Source organism: Dufourea novaeangliae, unplaced genomic scaffold (genome assembly GCF_001272555.1).
Source record: "Dufourea novaeangliae isolate 0120121106 unplaced genomic scaffold, ASM127255v1 scaffold139, whole genome shotgun sequence".
Classification (NCBI taxonomy): Eukaryota; Metazoa; Arthropoda; class Insecta; order Hymenoptera; family Halictidae; genus Dufourea; species Dufourea novaeangliae.
Window position 1 is genome coordinate 58927 of NW_015374013.1, and position 11572 is coordinate 70498.

An 11572-nucleotide genomic window follows, 5' to 3' on the forward strand; every position below is an offset into this window, starting at 1 on the left:
GCCGAACTAAAAATATAGAATATTAAAAGTGACAAAATCGCTACATTTATAAACATTGAATAATTTTTCAAATTTATAATTTACATTTTTTGCCACATGATCATTAACTGGTACGCAATCAATTACTGGTTGCTCTACCCTACATCATAATAGTCCATCGATTCTTTGTCGAACGAATCGGACAAGGTTTGACCTTTCGAGCATCTGGACAGAGGAACGGGGAGAGAAGACACGACGGAAGAAGGTAACAAGTTGATAGTGACAGTGCTCGTTGGACAGCGTTGGTCAGACCAGAGGGGGAGGGGGTTGTAGGTACGGGTAAACGAGTACGCTACCACCAACCGTACAGCTGATGTTCGTTCGATCAATACGGGGCGTTGCGGCACGAAACGCTATAGAGTATGTCACGTGGCTTAGCCTGTCCCATTCCAAGTCCGCGGCTCCTTTCCACAGTGAGCTCTTCTCCTCCTTTATCTTCTTCTCACTTATCTTTTTTTCTCCCTCCCTTCGCAGGATACCTGTCTACTTTCACGGCTGAACTTCACGCCGACGTGAACGATCTCTCCTCTCTCAGCATCGATTCGATTTTATATCCTTTCCTCCAGTTTTTCTAACACGCTCTTTTATCTGGCATTTTCTCCACGAGATTTTACCGATTAACCGGTAAGGTAATCCGTACTCTGACGGAAGTTGAGATTCTGGTACCATTAAGGGTGATTTTAGAATTTTAGAATATTCTCCAATATTTCGATTGTCCATCCCCTGATTCGAGCGAATAGTGAATTGTTGGATCGTTGGGATCGGTAACGTTTCGTCTCGAGGCAGAATCGCAGCAAGAAAGGATGATGACGACTGTCGTTCGGAAACAAACGGGTTTAGAATACGTATCTAGCACGGCAGACACGGAGACGCCAACCACCCCCTGTCCCCACACCCTTGCTGCGCGCCACCGCCGATTTATCCGATATGGGACGGACACGTAATATTTCGAGTAACGCAATTTCCACGGAAGCTTTCATTCAATTTTCCGTAATTAAAGGACGGACGGGATCGTGCGTTCGTAGAGGACTTGAAAGGGAAATGTACCCTCCCTCACCTTCCAACTCTATTCAACGGGTGTCTCTTTGCTTTTCTAACGAGACTGCGCGCAAATAACGCTCCCCTCCTCCACCGAGCTCTGCGCAAATTCCCCCGAGGGAAGATTTAAAAATATACTTTACCTACTTTTCCCATTACGTCTACCGACGCGATACAATTACACAATCGTCGTTTCGATTTTCTACTTTTCTCACTCGCGTTCTTTTCCAATGATACACTGTACAGACTCCTCTCGATTATCGTCTTGGTCTACACGATTATTGTCCTCGCGTTATCCCAACTACTGGGCGCGTGGAACCTGTCATAGTTTTGTTGCTCGGGCTTCGGACAAGAAACGAATTTTCGAGGGTCTGAAGCATTTCTCACTATAAGATTATTGTCCCGGCGCAGTCCCGAGTTCGGGACAATAATCGAGAAGAGTCTGTACGTTACAATAGTAATACCTTAATATATATATATCATTGTTTCATTATGTTATTTCATTGTGTTTCATAATGTTCGGAGTTAAACAATTTGTTCTTTATGGTTGTATTTATAATGTACGTATTAGTTTTCTTAATATTACTGTCCGTATAAAGTTTGGCTATTAAGGAATTGTATAAACCAAAACTATTGAAAAATATCGAGAGATACGAAAGTTGTGAGGTTTTCTCCGCGATTCTTATGTACATAGCACCACTGTGCACGGCATAGCAGTCAGATTGAAAATGTTCGACGTCTCAGCCAGTTGCATGGACCATCGAGAAAGCTGTTCCTAGATTCACGAGCAGCTTTCGCGGTCAGCTTAACTCAACGGTGGTATGTCCCGAGTTACGACTTTCGCCCCGATCCGGCTTTAACACGGAATCCCCTGTTTCCCCAAGTCCCAAGGAAGTCGATAACATCACGCAAAGGTGAAGGTGCTGAATTAACTAGCTAGGTTAAGGACGAGATTTTAGCCCCCCGTGAAACCGGGTCGCCGCGGTTTCGCCGTGAACCATTTAAATCGACTACTCGTGTTTGCCTACGATTCACGTCGCTCGGAGACCCCCACTCGTCATCATTTCGCCAAACGAACACGACCACAGACTGAACGGCAAATGGACAATGTTACTTCGTCTTCGAGAAGTCATGGTTCCTTCCTTTTAGAGGGTTTCCCCGTGAAAACATTGAAATTTCCATCGACGAGCTTCGATTCGCGACTTCTCACCGATAGGTCCTGTTAGTCGACTTTTCCAGAGTTTCCAGATCTCGATCCCGAAACTTTGTTCGACGTAATTCGTGTCGGTTGCCGGCGAGTTTCTAAGGACAACAGCCGGTGCCAGATGACCGACCGATATTCGTGCCACACCGGTGGCACCGCCACGAGAACCAATACAATTCCAGAGAACGATTAGTATTCGATCGAATCGATACGAGGGCGTGGAAATAAAATTTGTTGTATTCAGTTTAATTGAAAAATAAACTATTCTCAAGGTTTCCAAGACATTGATTTAATAATTTCTTCACAAGAAATTCCCAAAAAATTCATTCATTTTTAACCAGCTAACACTAGGCTCTTCCCTCAGTGTCTAAAATTGTGAATTCATATAAATATCCACAGTCTAGTAATAACTTCAGATTTGTGTCCCAATCGATGCACGGTACTCGTACAGAGATCAAACGAAAAAAAAATGAATCGGTGGTCGTGAAAAAAACATAAATGATCGACGGGGATCAAGAGATACAGACAGAGTCTGTTATTTAGCGACAGGGCTAATAATGCCTCATCCGGGATGCCGTTCACGGTTCGTCAAACTTCAAAGCGCGCCCGTGGCAGCCTCTTTGCATGAAACAACCTGATTTTCATGGATGGCCTCTGTCAAAGAGCACCTTTAAGGTTAAATTTACTCAGGGAGAATAGCTTTTTCAAAGCGGATATTCCACGACCAACTGATTTTTCAATGTGTCTCCGTGTGCCCAACTTGATCCCCCGGTTTCGGATTAATTCCCCTGAACTTTACTGTCTGGGATCTATTCGAGATTTGATCCCGGACCTCGGATCCTTTTAAAAGGATCACTCGAAAGGATTCTACCTCTCGTACGCACACACACGGCGTCCACCATCCCCTATCGCTGGTAAAATCTCGAGGATTCTCGGATCGTTTATACAGGGTGTAACAAAAATGTTGGAGGACCCAGAAATGGAAGACTCGTGAGGTGTGGTTAACGAAGCCTCGGATAATATTTTTGTCGAGGAAAAAGTTGCTTCAAATCATCCCAGGAACCCATCATTTAAGGGAGTTGAAGCTATTTTAAGACACCCTGTATATTGAATGTTTCAGGTCACGTTTCCCAAGGAACGTCTTACGTGGTTCTATTCTTCCTGCCACGTAGCTACTTTGTTTTTCTTTAGCCGCAGCGGACTTCTTCCCTCGATCCTTCGATCCGTCTCCCCCGGACGTAGTAGTTCGGTTGCTCGCGGCCACGTCCGCACCGATGGGGAATTTAAATTTCGACCACGTAAAAAGAGCGTGATCGGAATTTCCTTTAATGTCATGCCCCCTTATAGACCGTCTCGCGATTCGAGTATATTCTGTAACGTCGACCTGGAATAAAACATACTTTCCAGGCAAGATTTCGGAAATTCCGCAAACGAATTCCTCCATTTACTGTCTTGTCGACCGTGAACGTGACCGATCAAAGGATGAAAATCTCGTGCATGGTGATGTCGTTGGCGGAGGAACAAATACCACAAGGATTGCATGGAATGAACAGAAAACGAAAAAAAGATTTACCTTAACGTGAGATATTTGGCTGGTCGCAGTGGACGAGGCAGGCTGTTGCTGTTCGTTGTGCAGGCTTTTTACTTCAACTTTCGCGGACTCTCATCTTCCTTCTCGCCGCTTCTCATCCACTTTCACGGAGACGGAACCGGCCTCTTCTAGTGGCTCATGCTGCCTCTCTCCGCGTCGACCGGCTCGTAACTGCCATCTGAAAAGAAGAAGAAAAAAAAAATACAAAAAAATATACACACCGACCGGGTAAGGTTTTCTCGAGGGCGGTGCTCTCCGCTCGTTGCTTTCTTCAACGAGAATTATCCCCCGGGGAATTTCATATTCCGCTGTATTACCGTTCTAATTAATCGTACGAAACCAATTAAAATCCAAACGGGATATAGATTCTCGCCCTGGGAACCACAACCGATAACCGTGCGCATTCGCTCTGTGATTGTAATCGCAACTGCACCGCAATTATAAGTTTACCGCACGTATATCGTGTGGCAACTTCACTGGTGGAACGTAATACGGTAAATCTTCGATGAGTGTTCGAATGCTCCTTGACACTGAACATTAAATATTTCATAAATTAATGGTCACATGCTGCTGAAACAAATACCATTGACGTCAGAATTCCAAGGTCTATTACTGTGCAAAACGTACGTTTTTATTAGGTAAAATAAATAATCTGGCAGTATTAGGGACACTGGCAGTAATACTTTAGTTTCGATACAGAGTATCGAATCGGTAATTTTTTATCGGTCGTGATCTATCGCTTCGGGTGTTCGTCCGATGAAGATTTCTCATGCGATCGTCTGTGGTACGGGGTCTCGAGCGATCGCGACGCCAAGTCGCGCCAGCAACTCCTCGGAATTGCCGATGACCGACCCGTTGCGTCGCGTCAGGGTGTTGCCAGGAACCTAACAACGTTCAACCTTGGCCCCGTGGCCCGATTCGAGAACGTTGCGCGCGCTAGTCTAACCGTCCGTCCGTACGGCTGCGTCCGTTGCGCCTTTCCGACCGACACGAACAGACAGAATTAGTCGTTCCATCGTTTTTTCCTCGACTTCGGGGACCGTTCGACTTCCATCGAACTTAAGAATGGAAAAAACAAAAAAACCCTAAATAGCCTCTGGGGATGTTAGTTCGATAGGTAGTGGTTTTTAAGTCGACCTACTGTGATTACTAGACTGCGGATTTTATGCATTTACAGCATAAAGAGGTACACCTGTCCCTCGATTTACGGAGAGTATTCGTTCCATTTAGTTTTTCTTTTTAAATAAATATTTTTAGAACTTATACTGCCTTTTCTCTTGAGAATATTTTTTCGTATAGCCAGGCTCCATTTAGACGATTTTTATCTGCATAAAGAAGAACCATATGGTGCAAATATTCCGCGTAAATTGAGGGACAGGTGTATGTGAAATGCAATAGAAAATAGAACTTGCATCAGGTTTAATACATTTTTAACACTAGAATTTATCGTTGGTAACTCGAGTGTTAAATTTTATTCTTAACCTGATAAACAACTTCATAGGAGAAAGAAGTCTTTGTTTTAAATCCTGACTATGTAAATTGTATCGTAAAATGTTGTTTTGTAGAAAGATCCGAAATCTAGTGATTACCATCGCGATAACTTCGCGAGCTCGTGAAAGAAAAACAAGACAATCTCTCCATCAGAATGGCAACGATGGCAGAAAAATTTCCAAAGTTCTTTCATTACGCGAAATCGCCTCCTGTATCGAAACTTTTCACGGAACCCCTTACAGGAGAATCAGAATTTTCGTCGGGCTCGGAGCTCTCGAGGAAGGAATGCTGGTCGATCGATCCCTGAAACTACGTACCCAGTGGACCTTACTGTCCGGAAGAACTTTCGCGGACGAGGATTCAACCGTTTCGGATCTTCTATTCAACAAATTTTATTCTCCCTTATTAGCCGTAAACCTAATAATTAACGAATAATTTCACTTTGTTTCTTGAAATGGTCTGTGCGTAAAATGTACAATTTTTTCATAGAATGCATACTTTAGAAGTTATTCAGGGTGAACGAGTTGCGTGGATCACCCTGTATATATACTCGACAGATGATTGCGATGACCATTGAATCATCAAAGGAAGTCGACAATTTGTTGACCAATTTAAAAAAAAAAAGTGGAAAACGCGTAAGGGTCGTATGTGTACTGGACACGGCGATGGCGTCAGCGTCGAGTTGACATCGTGTCAGGTGCACGTGAATATTAAACGATGAACAACGGGAGTCACGAAACCCCCTGAGCGGGGTGCATTAATGCCAGCCTAACGTGTTCCTCGCGTAGGAAACACGTCGCGTGCGTCACGACCATACACACGCGTTTGATACCGGCGAAAGGAGCCAGTTTCGAGGCTGATCTATGACGAAACCAGACCGCCAAGAATTTGACATGTATGCCTGGAGAATTAATGCCAGGTCGGTTGTACTGTACGGAAACGCATATGGACGAGGAAAAGAATACAGTGGACTCTAACTATATTGCCATGGCCGGGGCTGCAGTGGAGTAAAATGGCAATCAGTTCTGAGCGCCTCCCCCCCCCCATGATTAGATCGTACTGGTAGGCTGGCGTACGCAACGTGGTGGGAGATCGAATTTTTGTACTCGAAAGTACGTGTGAAGTGGAAATGCCTCGATGGCAATATATTTAGTGGCAATATAGTTAGAGTCAACTGTATTCCCTTACCGTTCGTATATCTCGTAGGTCTTTCTCTTTAACATTTTGACTCCCATTGTTAATAACCAAATATTGGGAAAGTCGGTGGAGGCGTGGCTTAGATTTTGGCCCTCTAGTGGTAAGATGTAAGGGCAGTAAATGGGTCGTTTACCCTACATGTCGCGAACGGTACGTACGTTTCTTTCACCGACGCCAGTTCACCCCAGTTCGAACGTCCCCGAATCGTTTCCGCGAGTTCGTCGACAACGAAACGGGAACAATTGTCGCCTATAGACCTCGCGCCTCGGTCCCTTGACTTACATACGCGAGCAATCCGATTTCCGTGGAAACAATTAAACTCGTTCTCGATCGGTAGCCCGAACCACCGCAAGAGTGGGGAATCCTCTATACACACAATCAGGGCCGTTCCTGGCGGGGGTGCAAAAGGTGCCCCCGCACCTGGGCGGCCAAACTACTCTGATAATTATTTAAATAATCAAACACGGTTACCAACGACTGTCGTCGTTTTTCCTCTCGCAGTCTCTACCAGAAGAAAGTCGGGAACACGCGCGAGATCATTCGCGAGAACCCGCCACATGTCTGCTCTCGAGATCGATGAAATTACGCGGTCAGGAGGAGAAACGTCAACCAGCAACGTCCGACAACCGGCCTCCTGCTATCGATCGAGCACGGCTATTTTTGCGTGGGTGTCCTGTTTTCCGTAATAACGAGAATAATGCTGTGAAAAACCATCCACTCGTACTGAGCACCATCGTTAATTCACCTCCATAACTCGAATTTACGATCGTGAAATTCGAGTCTACTGAAATAACCTAAATCATCGATGAGTGTTCAAAGGCTCCACTCGGTGTTCAAATGTCATCCTCACCACTGTTCGAGTCCCACGCGGAACCAGTCAAGCGTCCAGTGACGTCTGAACACTCACATGGAAATGCACGAAAGTCCCTCCGATTTTGATGAAACTTAATATGTATGTTGAGCAGTCAAAAATAAGGGATACGTATTTTTTTTTATCGGCTGAGATGCGACTTTAAAGGGTGAAACCAGCCCTCGAAGTTTCGATCGAAAATCAACAATTATATTCGATTTAACATTTATTTTACTGCCTGAAGGGAATTTACCAAGTGATAGGAAGCCCTTTTCCTACGTCACTTTTTCCCCTAGTGGAAGCCTAGTTTGCTCGTGGGTATGCAATGACGAGGGAGGAACTCAGAGTGCTTTCGAGCGTACTGAAGCCTCGACCGAAGAATATAACGCGACAACGACGCGTTCTCGTGGATAAGAGGACGGAGTAGTGTCTACGTTGAAAACAAAGAAACATTTCTTTTTCCCGCGTTATTTCCGACCGTTCTCCGCCGATTTCTTTCTTCTTCGGCGTGCTTTTGTTCCCGTCTCGACAACGCTTCCTCGTCGTCGACCTTTGTATCACGCTCGAGCTGAAGTGTACTAGCGCACCTCTTACTACCGGTTCCACACACGTTGTGTCTCGTGTTCTCGATACAGTAATCAGTTAACGGAATAATGCTGATCGAAATCGGTTAATTTAACGACACCGTAATCAACCCTCGATCAATTCACGTGGGATAGATTGATCTCGAGTGTTCATTAAGAAAATTAAATCGATTCGAAATAGTAAGAGAATGGGGGGGGGGGAAGTTAAGGAAAAATGTAATAATACCCCCTTTACCGTAGGTCACGCAAGTGAAAGCGTAAACTGTGCCATTGATCAAATCGAGAAAAGAAGAAACTCACATGAGAACGATCGCACCTGTTTGACTCTACTAGCCTAGTATATCCCCGAGACCTGCCACCGTTCCCCTTTTATTTCCCTCGGATCCGTCCGTTCTAGCGTGCAATCTTTTCCCGTGGTAAAAGAAACGTTCCGTCCGACGCGACGGTCGTCTTCGATCTGACTGATCTATAGAACGATTTGTGTCGGGTTGTCGTTCGTTGCCCGACTTACCTTTATTAACTTGCACTCGCGAGCCACTTGGATTAACCGCGTCTGAGACCGTGTCTATCAAGCTCGTCGATTACCATGACACCACTTGATCAAACTCGCTGAAAAATGCATAACGTCGACACGATTACCAGCGAACAACGAACGTGAGCCGACCGTAAGTTCGCGAGACGGGGACGCGATAACGGATGATCGATCATTAGAAATTAGTCTCGAGACCGGGTGAAAGTGGATCGTCGCCGCGGGAAGTAAGTACAGTGACAGTTCAAAGTGGGTATACACTTGGTAAATATGGGATTCACGTTTATTTTTCTCGATTTAGAATCCAACATTTCCGATTGGGTAAGTGCGGGTATTACTGCGGATGCCCCGATTGCTGCGGACATTTATAAAACGAATAATATTTAATGTTGGAAAGTATATAAGCTCTTGAAGATTAATGATAAAATTATTTTAAACTTTATTACAAATCATTGTTAGTAAATGTGTAGAGGAGAATTGTTATTAATTCTTTTATCGTAATTTGAAATTCGTCGAGACGAAGCTTTGATTGATTTCACATTATTTTTAATTTTTTTGTAATAATATTTATTTTGATCGAATATCGAATATAGTCCCGAGTCACGATTGTTTGCACGCGTTATCACGAAAGGCGTCGTGCGCTCTAAGAAAGCCTTCGAGATTTCGCCGATACTGTCTACCCAATTCGGCACCACGCTCGTGATCGTTTTTGGAAACCCGGTGACTTGCGTCGCATTAAAACGAACGATCATTTTGTCATCGATAAGTTCGCGGTGACGGTGAATGACGCGCGAATTATATGACGAAGTTCAGCCGCTCTTGTGGCTCGACGATTGTCTAGAGATAATTTGTTCGCCGTTTATCGATCCCCTTGATCGACCCGTAAAAGAAAAAAAAGAACTGTCATTGAAAATTTGACGTTCGACCCGAAAAATTACATACGCACAGTATTAGGAAAATCAGAATTAAAGTCAACTAGTGACCGAAAATGAAATTACAGACTTTTCTCGATTATTGTCTCTATCGACAATAATCGAGAGGAATCTGTATATGCATAATAGTTCAAAGTTGGGAGTAGTTATTAAAAATAAGAATTCAGACGACTTTAAAACTCCGAAAAAATGGAATTTCGACAACATTGAAGGCCCGAGTTCGGGACAATAATCGAGAGGTGTCTGTACTGAGAATACCTACTGTCACTAGTTTTCCATCTCACCACCAGAGGGCCAAAATTTAAGCCACGCCTCCACCGACTTTCCCAATACAGGAAGAATAAATTACAGCGTCGATCCACGCTTTGTTCGTCGGATATTCTCGCCTGGTTCGTTAACGAGTCTCTATTAATTAAGAGAGAATTTAGCTAGCAGAAGATCCGCGGTGCATCTTGTTAGAGGTGCGCCAAGCTCTCCGACGCCTTGTTATTTATGGAGCCCTTCTACCCCGTTGTTGGACCACCCTCCGTGTCGTAGTTAAGGCGACTCTCGTTCTTCCGCATATATTTTATCGAGAGTGGAGCCTCCATCTCCGACGAGTGCCCACTCGATTCCACCAGCCGATATTGCAACGGATAGACATCGAGACCCCCCCACCAAGATGCCCTCGTAGCTCTCGAACACCACCACCACCCTTGGTAACGCAACTATCCCTTCGATTTTCACACTTTCCGCTCGATAGATCTCGCAATGTTTGCTCATCAGTGTAGGGTAAACCAACCAGTGAATGACCGAATATTGAATTTCTGAACATTCAAGATTAATACTTGAATGTATGTATTTATAACAACAAAACAGCTGTTGAAATTACATTTACTTTCTTTTGAAAGTTTTGTGAAAATAATTACTTATCCTTAACGTAATTTTTTAAAAATTATTTATACAGTGCAAAACGTGTGAATGCCCAGTAAATGACTGCCAAATTTCTAAAATATTTTTAATGAGAATTGTGCTTAAATTAAAAATATGCCATGAATTATTTTGCATTTAATAATTTTTAAATTTACAATTTACATTTCTTGCCTAATGGTTATTCACTGGTATACAGTCAATTACTGATTGGTTTACCCTACACACGTTGCAACCGAGTCGGCCTTCGACGAGACCGTGACACAGTAGTATCTTCCTGTGCCAGTCAGACATGTCCGCGAAGGAATTCCAAGCAGGAAGGAGCTATACTTCCTTGAACGTTTCAAGCAAACCATCCTGGCGTCCCTGGTATGATAGTCGCGATCGTCTTGAAGGGAACACCGATTCCAGCATTTCCCTTTTCCCCCTTCCTTTTCTGTCTCTTAAGCTGCGTCTACACTATAATATAACAGCATGTTATATAACAAAGTTATAAAACTAGATAGAAAAACAGAAAGAAAAATGTTCTACAACGTGTAAGGTTACACAACATTTTTCGTGTTATATAGGAAGTTATGTTATCCATCTAGTGTGACGCCATTATTAATAATGAAACGAGAAATGTTATACAAACTTGTTACAGACTTGCCTAAAACATATAGTCTTAGAACAAGTTATAAAAACATGTTGTATAACAAGGTTATACAACACTTTGTTGTATAATACTGTTTTGCTACATAGTGTAGACGCAGCTTTAGCAACGTTTAATGTAAATTGGACTCGTAACGGAGGGACGAAAGCGCTTCCGAAACGAGGCGGTCTCAATGACGGAGAGAAATCTCGAGGACAAAGAGAGAGGAGGGACAAGATTTTTAGAATTGCACGTACTACATGGAGGGTGGGTGGGTGTACCACCGCGAATCCAGAACGATACGAACGAGGGAAAACGGGGTTAATAACCCACTCGAGAAAGCCTCCGCGGCGGCGACGGTCCCCCTCTGTTTTATCTATGCTCCTTTAAAAACGACCGGTCCGTTAAAAGCAGACAACGTCGGACGAGACTGAAAGAACAAGACACCGTTACCATTATCCGCATAATTGTCGTGCCCTCCTTTTTTTCGGAGCTCGCATCGTAAACCGTGTTCCCACGGAATCAGGATAATTCTGTACGTAATGGCTCTATGGGTATCTGTAAGATACGAAAGAGT

At 43.9% G+C, this 11572-nt stretch overlaps 1 protein-coding gene across 1 annotated transcript in view; it reads right to left on the bottom strand.

Annotated features, from left to right (window-relative positions):
- LOC107188656 (glutamate-gated chloride channel) overlaps window positions 1-4002 on the bottom strand; it is a 40321-nt gene extending 36319 nt beyond the window's left edge. The window contains exon 1 of the mRNA XM_015576986.1: window positions 3855-4002. The gene's annotated coding sequence lies outside the window, so the exon portion shown is untranslated. The remainder of the gene's footprint in view (window positions 1-3854) is intronic.
- Window positions 4003-11572: the final 7570 nt, after the last annotated feature.